Below are 15,989 nucleotides of genomic sequence, written 5' to 3' on the forward strand. Positions count from 1 at the left end.
AAGATTGCCAACTAAATAAACAAATCGCATTATTTCCCTCCAGTTCCCTTTGAACTCAAGGATTGATTTCACCGCACCCTCAAGAGCCCTGCACAACTGAATTTCTCCTGTCAATCCGGCTGGCGGGACGTAATTAGACAAACGGAGTTGTGGGGATGACAGGGTGGTAAGGGCTGGGAGGGTGCTGGGGAGTGGTTACAACAAAAACAAATGCCTACTTACTGTGCGGCACTGGGGGTCAGAGCAGAGTCAAGCCAATATGTAGAGGAGGAGGACAAACAGGAGTCCTCCCTCCTCAGCCAGAGCGTGGTGCTGAAAAAAAGCAGCCCTCGCGTGCCTGGATCCGGAGCTTCTGAGAACGAGGCGCCAGCACGCAGAGAAGATCTGGCAGCTGCCAGCCTGCTCGCCAGCTCGCGCCTCCCACCGGGGACGGCTCCCACACCACCTGTCATCTGGCACCACCTGCTGTTTCTCATGCATGGCCACAACCCCTGCATAGGACAAACGTTTTAAAAGAAAAGTGGAAGGGATTTTGGTTATTCCAAAAACAGTAATGTGGCTTATATATATATTTTTTTTACAATTATGTAAAATGCAATTCTTGAGTCTTTGGGGGGAAACTGAAAAAGCAGGCACTTTTTTTTGTTTTGTTTTGATTTTTGTTTTGTTTTGTTTTAGGAGAAGGGCTCCCCTCTTACTAAAGCTTCCCTAACAATACTGTAAAACTCAAAACACCTGCTCTGGGTTAGAAGAGAAAGTAAACTGGTAGTTGCTTTCCATTTCCTGTGCTGTAATACCTTTCTGGTCTCTTTCAAGCTACTGCCCTCTTTTGTAAACTGTGGTTTCTAACAAAGACTGGGAAATGGGGTGGCTTGCAGTGTGAACACACTTGCATAAACTGCAAACAGTGCATAGACTTGACCTGTCTAAGGTCACAGAACTGGAAAAGGCCAGAACTGGGACTTGAACCCTGACTCTTGTCCCCAAAATCCATATCTAGGTCAAGACGTTAAATAACATCCAGTTTGCTGACCAGAGTGAGAAGGAGTGGAGAGGCAGTGTCAGCCCGACCAAACTGGCTGGGTGGATCTGACACATTTTCAGCCACTCCCTGAGCCTCCGCTGCCTTGCCTTTGATGGAGGATAACAACACTTGCAGTGTGAGATGGCAGGGAGTACGGGAAGAGAATGTACCCATGGAAACACATCTGACTTGTGAGAGATGCTCTGAACGCCTATTTCAACCACAGGGATGATTGAGCCCACTGCCAGTGACTTCTCCCAGTTGTGGCTCAAATCACTGTTCATCAACAGCTGCAGTACTGTCTGAGTGGTTCACTTTGATTTCAAAAATATTTGTTCTGTGTGGAAAAAAAAATCACTCTAGCTAGTATCTATGTGTTACAAGGCACAGCAACGTGTGTGTCTTTTGTACTGTTCAGGCATGAAATGTGTGTAAGAGTTTTTGAGACCATGAAGGCTGTCATCTATCATCACCACACAGGGCAGTGTTAAATGATGATGTATATGTGTGAGAGGGAAGTATTCTAAGAAATATTGGTTTTCCTTCCCCTTCTTTCCAAAGACCTAAATGACTGCCAAATGCAATGGCACGAGACCAGCACAGTATAGTCAGCAACCACAGGTTCAGTTGTGAACATGTATATTGGATCCTATAACACTGCTGTCCTAAGAGTCAAAGAAATCCCCTCTGATAGTTCATGGCTGATTGACAAGGAAAAGCCACACTTTTCAAGACAGAGGTCCCTAGAGTTCACTAAGCTCCAGAGAGCAGCTTGCCTGGAGGCAAGGAGAAATCCAGGCTTGGTGACCTGTGAGGTTAAGACCCAAGCTGGAAGGAAGGCCATGGCTGGAATGGCATGTCTAACCTTGATGGAGAACAAGGTTGAGGGGTTCCAAATAAAATAGAGTAATTGGTATTTTTTTTAAAATTGAGGATTGAAAACAAATATTATCACATCATTTGATGAGGTTTTCAATGTACGCAACATGCAAGACATCTGTGAAGCAGAGTGCGGCGGAAAGAAAACAAGATGGTGTCGGTTATGGCCTTATAGACGTAGTGAGGCTTTGGGTCCAAGTAATCTGTGGCGATTTAAGTATGTCTTTTGAAATCTTAAGATAGCCAAAAAGATACACAGGGTGTGTGTGTGTGTGTGTGTGTGTGTGTGTGTGTGTGTGTAATAATCAAAATGCAATAAACATCATCTGCCGTGCAGTGGGTGGGAGAGCCGGCCTCAAGGGCATGACAGCAGGAGAGCTGGCCCTGCCCCTCACTGGCTGCAGCACTGGGTAAGCTGGCCGGGCAGTGCTGGAGAGTTCGCCCTGGTGGTGTGGGTGGGTGCAGGAGAACTGGCAGGCTGACCAGCTCAGCTAGCACCCAGGCCCAGATCCAGGGCATTGAGTTAGCCCACCCCAACATCTAACCCATCTATGAACTGTTGGAATGCATGAAAGCTTTTGGATCTGCCAGATCCAAAGCTACAGGATCTCCATCCATGACACAGGACAACAACAGGATATCCCAGAGGAGACCTGATGAGGATCCAGTATTGATGGTGTAGCAGAAGCCAGAGGTTTTGAACCAGACCAACTCTCATGGCAATGAACACTTGCAAGTAAAGATGTGTGGTCAAGAGGGACACACTACAGCTTCTGTGGTGAGGGTTTTCTTTTTTCTTTTGCGGGGGAGGTTGCAAGAGCCGAGGGCCGATCTAAAGGGACAGGGAGATGAATATGATTGGGGTGCATAATGTGAAATTCACAAAAAAATCAGTAAAAAAAATTAAAAATGCAATAGACACATTAAAATAAACTTCAAATAATGAAAAAGAGGCAGAAAACCAGAAACAAAAAGTAGAAAGAACAAGAGTAATGAAAATAGTAGACTCATATCCAAACACATTGATACTCATTTTAAATGTAAACGGCATAAACTAATTAAAAGTAGATTTGTCAAAAATGGATGGAAAACAAAAATGAACTGTGTTCTAACGATAAGAAACAGTCCAAACACAGCAATGGAATCAGGTCAGTAGCCATACAGTGTTAGCCTTTATCAGTTTCCTTTTCCAGGTCCTCTGGACTTGATCACAGCACAATCAAAGTCATGTGCCTAAGATAAGATGGTCAGTGCTCTGTCTGTCTAATACTAACTTCCTGGGTGTTAGCAAGCAAGTAAAATGAAAACTCAACTAGAGTTGATTGTGACAAGAAGACAATTCCTTAGAAAGGCCAGTGGATTCCAGTGACCCCATGGAACACAGACCTAGATTACAGAGTACATTCCTGCCTCTATCCTCATCCTCAAAGTCTTCTAGGGACTGCTCCAAAGTGGAAAGAAACAGAAAACCACAGAAATGGCAACATGCTGGCTAGGAAGATCCACCGGGTGGTCTGACTGACAGGACTGGTCTCAGCTGGGACCTCTCTGCAGCCTGCCATGGATTTACTTCAAGACCACTAGCTGAAGAAGTGGGGAGGCTGTCTTGTGTATTTGTTAACAATATCCCTTCATTTACTTATTAGATGCCAGTAGTATCTTCCTCCAAGTTGTGGTGACAAAAAAAAAAAAAAAAAAAAATTGCCTCTGGCCATTAGCAAACAAGATGTGGGGGATGTGGAAGGCAGAAAAACTGCCGGTTACAGGAAAAAGAAAAAGTCCACCCCCAAAGCCCCAGCTAGTTCAGTCTAGCACCATCAGTCTGTCAGTTCAGGAATATTCATACAGACAACCAGATGCGTCCTGTAAAAGAGTGAACCGCCCTGACTGGCCACATATGCATTTTAAATTCACTGTCTGGCCAGTGAGATCACTCTATCAAACCAAATAAAGACTATCTAATATAAGAACATTGCTGGCCAATACATCTCAAAATGTAGGTGCCAAGTCTTCAACAAAATACCAGAAAAATCAATTTAGTCACAGGACAAAGTAGCAATATATCATGAATAAGTAAGCGGACTTTGTACTAGAAATACAGTTGACTGAGAAAAGTAATTTGATAAAACTTAACATCCAGGGGCTGGAGAGATGGCTCAGCAGCTAAGAGTACTCCCTTCTGCGGCGGATGTGGGGTCAGTTTCTAGCCTTCACATTAGGTGACCTTCAGTCTTTTGACAACACCTGCATGGACACGGTCTACCTCAGCTTTCACAGGTACACACACATATATACACAAACAAAGACAATTTAAAAATCCGTTCACAATAAAAGAACTCTCAGAAAATTTGGTATAAACAGAGAGTAAATAGACAGAGTAATGTGCAAGAATTGATTGTATTTCAGTGTGCTCTCAAAACCAGAAGGTAAGTGTTTAAAAAAAATTCATACCATTTTTCCAAAATGGTGAAATCCTGGGATTTGTCTGGCCAGCAAAATCCATACAGGATCTAGATGGCAGGATTACAAAATGCTGACAACAGTGTTCAGATAGCCAAACACTGGAAGACACGGCGAGTCTGTGAGCTGGAGACCGGCTGCTGCAGCAACAACAGTAACCTCTAGTACCTGATTGCTAGGTGAATTTCTATTGTAATCTTCAGCAGGAATTTTTATGGTTCAACAAGGTCACTCTAATGCATAGGGAGAATCTAGGGACTAGAATAACTAACATGATCTTTTAAAAGAATCCTCACACCCAGTTTAGGAAAACCAATCTTAAAAAGGTAAGTAAATAAATAAGAAAGAAAGAAAGAAAGAAAGAAAGAAAGAAAGAAAGAAAGAAAGAAAGACAGAAAGAGAGAGAGAGAGAGAGAGGGAGGGAGGGAGGGAGGGAGGGAGGGAGGGAGGGAGGGAGGGAGGGAGGGAGGGGAGGGGAGGAAGGAAGGAAGGAAGGAAGGAAGGAAGGAAGGAAGGAAGGAAGGAAGGAAGGAAGGAAGGAAGGAAGGATGGATGATGGGGAAGTGGCCCAGGGATTAAAAGCAAGCGCTGCTTTTGAGAGGACCTGGGCTCAGTTCCCAGCACTCATGAGGCAGTTAGCGGCCACCTGTAACTCCAATTCCAGGGAATCTGATGTCCTTTTTTGGCTTCTGCAGGCACCAGGTATGCACACAGTGCACATACATATTCTTGGGCAAACACTTACACACATGGAATTTTAAAACAAAGGAAGAAAGGGCAGACTCTGGCTTTGAGGAGGTTCGTAAGGGATATACCTGAGTAAGGACTCACATCCAGCATAGGGAAAGGATTCCCAGAAGCCATTAAAAGTGAGGAGAAAACAAAACAAAACACAAAACAAACAAAAAATCCCCCCAAAACCAAAAACCAAGCAGATGCTTCTCCAGAGAGGACAGACAGAGAGCAGATAAGCATATTAAGGACAATTCAGAACGGTAGTGAGTCATTACCGAGCCCCAAGAGGACGTAATTGTATCCAGGAGCCTCTATTTGAAGGAATCAGTTAGATACCAACTGAAGAGATCACTTTTTAAATTAGTGAAATAGAACAAGATTAAATAGAAGAAGCAAGCTTGAAGGAGGGAGGACTGGCTCTACAGAGAAATTCACCTATTTCTTAATTTTACCCATGGAAGCAATAATGCAAAGAGAACAACATACGTAAGTGGGAACAGATGGACCACGAAGTAGAGCCGCAGTACCTTAGGGGGCTCAAACATCTCACAGCCCCTTTTTTTCCTTTGGAAAAGGATAGACCCCCCCCCCCACCCACCCAAGGTCTACATGGCAAAGGCTTGGCCCAAGGTGTGCTGTGTGATATTATAGAAGTTTGGGGAAGAGGGAGCAAGGGGAAGATCACCAGGTCTTTGGGGACTGACCTTCCTTAGAGGGATTTAAGGGCTGCAGTTCTTACCTCCCTTTATTAGCTTCCTGACAGATGAGGTGCCAAACGCCCTTACATGACATGTGATTTTGTCCCAAGCCCAAAGACTGATCACAGGGCTTACTGACTATGGCCTGGACCTCCAACTCTGTAGCTATTAAAAGGTGTTCTATGTGGCGATTGAAAGAAGACTAACACAGCAGCAGGCTTTTGATTTCCTTTCAAATAGTTTTATTTTAACCAATATTTCTGGCTCTCAGCAGAAGTATCATCAAGGTAAATTTCCTATTTCTTTATCACCATTTCATTTTGCTACACTCATAACCATAAATGTAAATGAGTAAAGATTTCTGTGTGCACGCACTAGTGTGTGTGTGTGTGCGCGCGTGCGCACGAGATCACATAAGTGTAGGTATATGTACCTGTGCACACTCCCGTGGAGCTCACGAGTCAACACCAGATACCTTCCCCATCCATCCACCTCTTATTTTTTGAGATAAGTTCTCTCACTAGATCTGGATGAGCTAAACTCTCTCTCTTATTTTGTGGGTTTGTGAGGTAGGTACACTAGTTGGCCACTGCTGTAACAGGCCCCCAGACCTTAGCACAACAGACCCTGCTATGTTAAAGAGACTATTCTGACCTAAGAAACCACCATGTAGACACCAACACCTGCCAAAGCAAGGACAAAGACCTGCTTCACCATCACTGCCAGTTCTGGGGAGGTCCATAAATGTACTAGCCCTTGCTTTGATGGCTTCTCTGCTTATTGTGACTGTTCTTGCTAATTGAAGTGTGTTAAATCAGGAGGTGGGGTTTGTGCATAAGAAGACAAGAATGTTAAGGCTTGGTGAGTTCCTCATGCAGCAGCTGACAAGTGAGAGAAAAGATTTTCTGTTTGGTTGAGCATCCATGTGTTTTCTGGTAGAGTTACTTCCCAACATTCTGAGGCCCCAAAGCATTCCCAAAGACACTGGGGTCCTCAGATCCTCTGGTCCAATAGCATGGGGGAACTAGCAGTTCCTAAGGGGTGCACCTTGAAATGTCCCAGAGCCCAGGAACTTCTGTCTCTGCTCCTATTGACCTGGAGACTTTCGATGCCTCCACCCAGGCAGAAAATCATCTGGATCTCTCCTCTCTGGAGCTGAGTCTGTTTATGGTGCCTCTGTAGAGGACTTTTTGTAAAGGCTGTATACAACCCTAATTCCAGTGAATGAGATCTGTGAGAGATGTCTGTGTGAAGATCATCCCTGGCAGTCTTTATTGTCATCTGTGTGTCTCTGTGGGTTTTGTGGGTTAGAGAAACAGATATAAAATAGGAGGAGTGAGAGGTCCCAAGACATCATTGAAATGCATGTTAAAACTCTTCAAGGAGAATTTTGAGGACATGGACAGATAGGTTATCTGTTTCTTGCCTGGAAAATTCCAGACTTTCTGTGAAATTGATTGTGGGTTTTCTTTAGGAGTTGGGTGAAGGTTCCCTGGACCCACAGATGGCTCAGGTGGTCTGGAACATAATGACTGAAGACCTCAGCTACCCCAGCCAGTTTCCCTATATTGACCAGTGGCTTTGTTTGGTGCTAGACCCACTGCCCTGGCTTAGGACCTATGCCTTTTCACTGGGGACCTGACTCCTCTTGGTTTGGACAGAGTTTCCAGAGAGTCCCAAACCTCTGTATGATACTGGGAGAAACTTGTTGCTTCTATGCCAACCAGACAGGGGTAAGTAGAGAAAGTTTAACCATGGTCAGAAATAATTGTAAGGGGAGAGAAAGGAGATGTCAACAATCTTGTAGTCATCCTTTTCTTGGTCCTCCTGGTTAAGTACTCTACTGACGGCTGGCTATTGCTGGCCATTGGTCCTTTTGCTCCTAGATCTCACTGTAAGACTATTTTTACTCAACTACCTACTTAACTATGTAAGACAGAGAGTAAATTTTGTTAATTGTTGGTACGGAGGGTTGATACCCTATAATGAATGAGCCTACAGTTTGGCTCAAGCCCATAGAACCTGTGGGGAATGTCATGGCCCCAGACCTTTGCACAATTGACGATATGTTAGAGGAACTATTCTGGCCTAAGAACCCAGCAGATAGACACCATCACCTGCCAAAACAGAAACAAAGACCCACTCCACCACTACCCCTAGTTCTGGGAAAGTCCCTAAATATACTAGCCTTGCTTTCTTGACTTCTGTATATCTGCTTATTGTGACTCTTCTTGCTAATTGAAGTGTGTCAACCCAGAAAGTAGGTTTTATGTATAAAAAGGGAAGGATAGCAAGGCTTGGGGTGGCATGACTTGGGCGAGTTCTCTGCAGTCACTGGCTGGTGAGAATGAAGACTTTCTATTTGGCTTTAAGCATGTCCTCTGGCCGTACCTTCCAACACTGTCTTCTCCTCCCAGTGTAGGATTCCAGGCTAGCACAGCTCCATTCAAGTTTTTATGTGAGTACTGGGGTCCCAAACTCATGTCCTCATGCGTTCCTGGAAAGTATTTTGCTCACTGAGCCACCCTTCCTGTTTATGAGTGAGGATTTCAAATGGGCCTTTATTTGAACTTCCACTAGCCTCCTTATGATGTCATTTCACAATATACATATTAGACTTGATCAAATTATGCTTTTTGTAATTTTATGTTAACCAATAAACTCAGAAAAAACCATTAGGCATAATGATGACCATTCTAAAGTATCTTCAAAGGGATAAAAATACACAGCAGAAGCAGGGAATTGGTAGGACCTGACCAGGGCAGGGTGCCCAGGCACAAGGGACTCATGACATACAGCAAACATGGTACAATTGGGTACAATCCGGCAGGCTGGAGCTGACTTTAGTGGGACACATCTTCAGGAGCTTCTTAGCTCACTCTTTTGGAAATTCAGACTCTGATATGAAGACTCCATGGATTTGGGCCCCTGCAGAGTGTAGTTCCTTGTGGCAGGAACACATTTTGGAGACAGTATTCACATCACAAGCCAGGAAATAGAGAGAAAGAAAGGTATTGAAGAACACACACTCCTCTTTGGTGCACTATCTCCAATGGTGTAAGAACCTTCTTCTAAGCACATCTTCTAAGGGTCCATAGCATCTAATCTCCACCCCGTGGGAAAAACCTTTCCATATGGACCTCCTGGGGACACATGTTCAGCCTATGTGAGCCTGGCTTCTAGTAATGACATTAATGCTTCCTGGCAGACAGAATCCAGAAAAGGCATATGGGTGCTTGCAGAGGAAGAGCAAGGCAAAACACGGGGAATTGAATTATCTGTGTAATAGATTGCTTTTGGGAAAAACTATTCATGCTCATGGGAACCACATTAATGTATTCCCTATGACCTCATGACCCAAATACCTCTTAAAGGTCAAACCACCTCAATACCTCTGCATTGCCATATATTTCCAACATGAGTTTTCATGGGAACAGGCCACATTCAGGCAAGACAAGAGCATGGTGGGGAAGAGACTTGTTAGGTAGGGAGATGAAATGGACCAAAGAGGCATTATGATAGTAGACAGGGGCAGACTAATTAGGGGAAATTTGAAAGGAAGAGCTATCAGATTATGTTTAGAAAAAAAGTGAGGGAGGAGGTGTCAGGATCTGCTTGGATCCTGGTGGCAGGGTGAGGCAGTTTCTTGGATGATGGAGGGCAGGACAAGGAGCTGGCATGAGGTAGACACTCGCTCAGAGCATTTGGGTATGACAGCACTGAGTACAGCAGTCTGGGTCCCAGAAAGCAGCACAATAGTGCTTCCTTCTGCCTCTGAGGTTAGCAATGTAAAGTCACACAAGCATGGTAGGCACTAGTCAGTTCTCTTTTTGCAGGCTCTTGACTTTTTTTCATATCATTTTTTTAAAAAAGAAGAGGGGTTGGAGAGATGGTCCAGGGGTTAAGATCACTGGCTGCTTTTCCAGAGGTCCTGAGTTCAATTTCCAGCACCCACGTAGTGGCTCACAACCATCTATAAAGGCATCTGATGCCCTCTTCTGGAGTGCAGGTGTACATTCAGACTCATACATTAAAAAAGAGAGAGGAGGTGGTGGTGGAAGAGGAGGAGGAGGAGGAAGAGGAGGAGGAGGAGGAGGAAGAGGAGGTGGTAGTGGTGGTAGTGGAAAGGCTAGGGAACTCTCAGTTTCTTTTGTTATAAGAGCAAGGATCATAAAGGCTCAATTTCATGACATAATGACATCATCAAAGACCCACCCCAAATACCATTCAAATGAGAATTTGTTTCTGACACGTAAACTTGGCTAATTACACAAACAGGAAGTGCATAGTATAGACTGAGTTCAGTTTTGGACGTGTTGGGATTCAGATGCCTTTAAGCTGTTCAAGCAATGCTAGCAAGCAATCAACTACATCATATATGCGTCTAGATTCCAGAGGAAACCTGTCATGGAGATATAAAGAACACTCTGTATCTGGGGGATATCACAAGTCATGGGTGTTGTGTGAATATTTCCTAGGAAGATTAACAGACTTGTATTCACCCTAGACAGAGAACCAATATCAGATAAAAGAACTGATTCCATCAAGTCTAGCTTTCAATGACTTGCTGTGGTAAATGTTAGTCACGTGTTCAATTTACAAAGAGGAGATTTAGATACAAAGAGATTAAACAACTTATCCAAGCACATAAACATAGTGCAGTAAATATCTGAGCCCAGGTAGTCAGTAAAAAAGACACAGAGTGGGGATGGGTGGTGGAGGGATGGAAGTGATCAGAATGTGTTATGTTCATGTATGAAATTAAGTAAGTTAATAAAAAGCAAAAAAAAAAAAAAGCATCTTTATTATCCTAAAGAATCAGAGACTTGATCTCTTTAGTGCTGAGGAAGGACCCTGATGGTCTCAACAAGAGCCTAGGGCCTACTGACAAAGGGACAGCGGCAACCCTCACTAAAGCCACATGGTTGAAACAGGAAATGGATCACGTGGAAGGAAGGAGAACACTTAAAACACTTGGAAAAGAGTCCTGAGCACTTGCAGGGGACCCACAAGGCAGCTCACAACCATCTACTCTTCTGGCCTCCTCAGGCACCAGGCACACATGTGGTGCACCAATATAGATGCAGACAAGACCTTCAAACTCATTTTAAAAAAACCAAAAACTCAAATAAATAAATGAATGATCTGGTTTGTTTTTTTTTCGTTCGTTCATTCATTCATTCATTCCAGCTCCAGCAAGCAGCAGAACTTGGCAGCTCTGGTCACGTGGTCTGGATAGTACAAAGGCTACAGGAGAAGTAAAGGTGTTTTGGAATCTTTTTTTGCTGTTAAGGAAAGCTGCCGAGGTCAGGCTTTTGGCAGGAGGAGTCACTGCATGGAGGCCTAGAGAGGCATTTAAGTGAAACTGTAAAGGGAAGCCTGGTGGTCTTGGAGCTCCTGAGATACTGGAGATGCCAGGATCATGAGATACCTTCCAAGGAGAGCTGGAGTCAGGAGTGGAACCAGCCCAAGAGAGAGAAGTATGTGGTAGTCAACAAAGCTGAAAGGAGATCTGAAGAGCGCTTTGTTGCCAGACATGGAAGTGCCAAGTTTGGATTTCTGTCTTGCTTTGTTCCAGTATTTCCTCATTATGCTCCCCCTTGCCTCCCTTTTGGAATGGTAATGTATATCCTGTGCCATGGAATGTTGGAAGTCTGTGTGATCTGCTTTTTGACTTTTATTTTGCATGGTGTTAAGAGATTGCCTTGAGTCTCAGAAGAGGCTTTGGACTTTTAAACAGTCTTAAGACTGAAAGATTGTGGGGACTTGAAGTTGGACTGAATGCATTCTTCATTATTATATGGTTACAAGCATATGGGAGTCAGGGAGTTGAATGTGGTGGTTTGAGTGAGAATGGTCCCCATAAGCTCATACATTTGCATGCTTATTAGTCCCCAGGTGATGAACTATTTGGGAAGGATTAGGAGGTGTGGCCTTGTTGGGGAAGGTGTGGCCTTATTGGAGGAGAAGTGTTGCTAGGTGTAGCCTTTGAGATTTCAAAAGCCCACATCAGGCCCAGCCCCTGTCCCTCTCCCTCTCCCTCTGTCTGTGAATCAGGGTGTAAAACGCTCAGCTTCTGCCTGACTTCCTGTTGCCATGCTTTCTGACTCAAGGACCTATCCTTCTGAAACAATAAGCAAACCCCAATTAAATGATTACTTTTGTAACAGCTGCCTTGGTCATTGTATCTTAATGACAACAGAAGAGTAACTAAGACACTAGCCTATTTCTGTCATATATTCCATGGCCAAAGGTTTTAGTTTTCATGTTCTGAACAGGGACTGGGAAAGTTATATCTACTTTTCTTCACTGGAAGCACGGTGCATTCTGGCAAAAGTCAAGAATATGCAACATCATCATCATATCTTCTAGAGCCTCTGATTTTCCCAACTGGGGCCTAGACTTGGCACAGCAGAGTCAGCTCCACACTAGTATATATTGTTGAATTGTATATTTCCAACCATTATACCACCAAGAATGACTGGTATTGATAGAGAATCGAGGGAAAGGAAGAAAGGTGGCTAGGGAAAGTCTTAGACATTTTCTGGTTCAGTTGTAAACATTTTTTAAGCAAAGGAAGTGGGCAGTCTTTGAGGCCCAGCTCCCTAAAGTGTGCCTGTCTCAATATCTTTGTGATAACTCAGTCACTGATAGGAACTGTTGGAAAAAAATGGCCTCACTGGCATGCCTCACAGTGTAGCCATTGGTCATCTCACAGGCATGCCTCACAAGTGTAGCCATGGGTCATCTCATTATGTCCCTTTGGGAGGAAATGTGAAAAGCTATTTCCACAGCTCCAGTAGATACATGGCCAAGTTAGAAACTTCTGTCACCACAGCAGCTCTCCTGCCTTATCTCCTGGAGTAACAGACTGCTCCAATGCAGTGTCTCTCCACCCCCAGACCTCCACCATCTAATCTCAAAAGTATTATTTCACCATTGTATAAGCTCGCACACAGATTCTGAGATGAGTACAGACTTTCCCAAAGCACTGATCTTTTCTTCAGGGTACATCAAACATGAAAATATTCTGACTTTTAATTAGTTCCTATGCTGAAAAAAATCTGTTATTTTTCCTCATGACTGAAGACACACCTTAAACCATTTGGGTATCTAAGAATACATGGTTGGATAATTATTTGTTTGGGGGCTGTTTCTTTTCTATTCTGTAATTGCCAAAACTTTTCATTGAAACCATAGGATCTCTCCTCTCCCTATACTGCACACTTAGGCATAAAATATTTCTGGAGAACACAAAACAAATATTGAAAATATAATCATAGGTCATATTACACCACTTTGGTCATATGCCATACAACAGGGATGCCATGGCAATCTACCACAATGCATTGCTCATCTGTTCGTGGCAGTGCTGGGCAAATTTGCTGTACCACCAGTTGTAGCTTCCCACAAGCCTGAAGCAGGCTGAGCCAGAACTTGACCTTGCTGCCACTAAGGAGATTATCTAGGGTGGAGCCTTCCTCCCTAGAGCACTCTATTGTTCAGCCATTGTCGCTGTTCCACTTCTAGATACTGCTACCTGCTGAGAGCTCCCCTCCCCCCCAAGCTAATCCGGAGCTATTCCGGAGACTACGCCCTATCCTGCACGTCATTACTTGCAGCTGGTTCCAGGCTCCAAGGATGAATTGGCGGGAATGGACTTTCCCCCCTCTTTTATAAAGTGTGTCTGCCATTAAACATTTGAACCTTGAGCAGACTAGTTGTCTTGGTTCCATTATTTCTCAACCCACCTAGGCTCCCTCTTTTCTCTCAGTTCCACGATGCCTTCCAGGCTCGAATCCGGACATGAGAACCACAGGCTGGCCCCAACAATTTGGCGAACCAACACGGAAACTGGGAAAGGCAGAGGACATTTGGAAGAAGCACTGCTGGTTTGGAGCTTCATGGAGGAAGAAAAGAATTAAAGAAAATTCGTACTGGTACAGGTTAAGCTAGATCAGCGCTAAACCCGCGGGCTGGGTTCACTTAGGTTCAGCAGTGAGTTATTGGGAACTAGGAACTCAACAGGCCGTAGCTTTCAGAAGCTGCTTTTTTAGGTGAGAGAAATAAAAGGGTTTAATAAAAGGGATTTAGTAATCAGGCGGATGGCCGCAGTTCGAAACTGCATCAGGCGGGAGGAAAGTAGATTTTGAAACTCTCCCAGGGACAGAAAGACAATCGGGGAATCCCCTCTTGTGTGTGTGCCGGCCAGTGTCTTTGTTCTGAGTGTCTGTCTTATGTTTCCTGAAATGAACATGTGCTCCTTGTGTTGGTTTGTTGTCTGTGTCTCGTCCCTTGTCTCTGAAGCATGGTGAGTCTGAGTTTGGATCCACCTGAGTTTGGTTTCTCTGGTGTTTATAGACTATGGGGTTTTCTGAAACGTGTGCTTGGTATTTGCAGCTGTCCCTTCAGGCTGTAAGGCCCGGAGGACTGTGGTCAGCAGATGTGCTAGGCAGATCGCCATCTCATCAGGGGATACCCTGGAGAGTGGGGAGAGCCACAGACGTCTGGCAAGTCTCCGGAGATCGGTCAGAGGGACCAAGTTTTGTTTATGAAATGGACGCTTACCCTTCTAATTCTTTTGCCTGCTTGTGGAGGACGAGAAAGGGTTGCACGTGTCTGGATCTGTTGGTTTCTGTTTTGTGTGTTCTGTATGTGTTTAGAGCTATGTGAAAATTTAGAGAAGTGCTAGTGTGACTAGAAAAGCCCTGCTGGGAGCTGATTGCAAACGCAGCTCCTAAAGGGGCAGGCAGTCTTTTGCTTGTAACAGAAAGTTAGCTTAAAATTGGTAACTCAGAGTTAGAGTCATTCTAAACAACATGTAGCAGGAGCGAACCCAGGAAAACAGGTCTTTAAAGATACTTCAAAATAGGGATAAGCTTTGGGCCAGGACTCTGGCAGAGTGCTCAGATTGAGAAATGTTTGTGCTTGGGTAGACACAGAGCTCAGCTTGGAGCAGCCTCAGTGAGGTTTGTGTGGCATTTCTTTCATTTCACAAACCTTGACTGGGGAAGTTCCTGGGACCTCACCTCTCCCTGCCTTCAGGGAAGATTCCTTAAGATTCAGAGGCAATATCTTTTAATACTTAGGTTTTTAGCTATACTAGAAAATCTCGATCCTGAAAATCTAAGAAAGAAAAATTGATTTGCTTCAAAATTTTATTTTCAAAAGCTTCCAGGAGATGTTAATTGGCTAAGACCTCACCTTAAACTCGCCTCAGGAGAACTTAAGCCTTTGTCAGGTGCTATTAAGTGAGACACAAATTAACTGGTAAAGAACAAAAGGCCTTGCAGAAATTAAAGAAAGCTTTTATAGTTGTTATCAATTATAATCAATGGTAATTAAATATTAGCTGCCTATTTTGGTTATTGGTTATTAAATGTGCCAACAACAATTCCTTGGCTAGAGAAAATATTGTTGTAAAATCATCCTTCTTCACCTCAAAGTAAGGTTTCAGCATCCTATTAAGGCCGCAGTGGTGCTAATAAAGAATTATAAGATAAATTCATATAGTTTGGGATAACTATAACAAAAATTGTGTCTTAAAAACATGACTGTCTGTTCCTTGTTCCAAACAGCAATTAATTTGGTTATTAAAGAATATTATCATTTGATCTATTGCATACCATCATTTTAAATAATAATAGATAAGTTAAAAAATTGTTTTTATGCATGCTTTTGTATCTTCTATAAATTCATGCATGCATGCATCCCAATTATTGTGTTCAAAAACAGCCTTCTTATGGGAGAAAAGTATATGTGAATTGGATCACATGCTTATTCTTTTGAGCTTCCCCCTTTCAACACAGATCCCGAATCTTCTAGTAAGTATGACTCTAACCTTGATTATGGCTAAAAATCCTGTAGTCTTTCTGCAATTCTCAAAGTCACCTCCCCCACACCAGGAGCTCTAAGTCTAGCCTGATCGTTGCTAATTTGCAATTGGAGTACCTGGACTTCTCCAAAAGAAGCTTCTGTACTGTGCCTTTCACTGTCTTGACTTTGTTTTCCAAGCAGGTCAGTCAACGCCCTTCAGCCTGACTGCAGCAGGCGTGCATCCCCCGCCCCCAACAGCGCGCAGGTGGCAGTTATTAATTTTCATCAAGAAGAATTCTAAGTACATATTGTGGCTTTGGTCTGATTTGGGAATAAGGTGCACTATGAGGGCCAGTTAGTCAATGACGGGCAACCAG

General features: G+C 43.8%; 1 protein-coding gene across 1 annotated transcript in view; it reads right to left on the reverse strand.

The window, feature by feature from the left end:
* Nsg2 (neuronal vesicle trafficking associated 2) overlaps nucleotides 1-425 on the reverse strand; it is a 59,651-nt gene extending 59,226 nt beyond the window's left edge. Inside the window, exon 1 of the mRNA XM_029483021.2 lies at nucleotides 223-425. The gene's annotated coding sequence lies outside the window, so the exon portion shown is untranslated. The remainder of the gene's footprint in view (nucleotides 1-222) is intronic.
* Between the last annotated feature and the right edge of the window lie 15,564 nt (nucleotides 426-15,989).

This window comes from Mus caroli, unplaced genomic scaffold, assembly GCF_978045245.1.
Source record: "Mus caroli unplaced genomic scaffold, Mus_caroli_1 scaffold_13, whole genome shotgun sequence".
Lineage (NCBI taxonomy): Eukaryota > Metazoa > Chordata > Mammalia > Rodentia > Muridae > Mus > Mus caroli.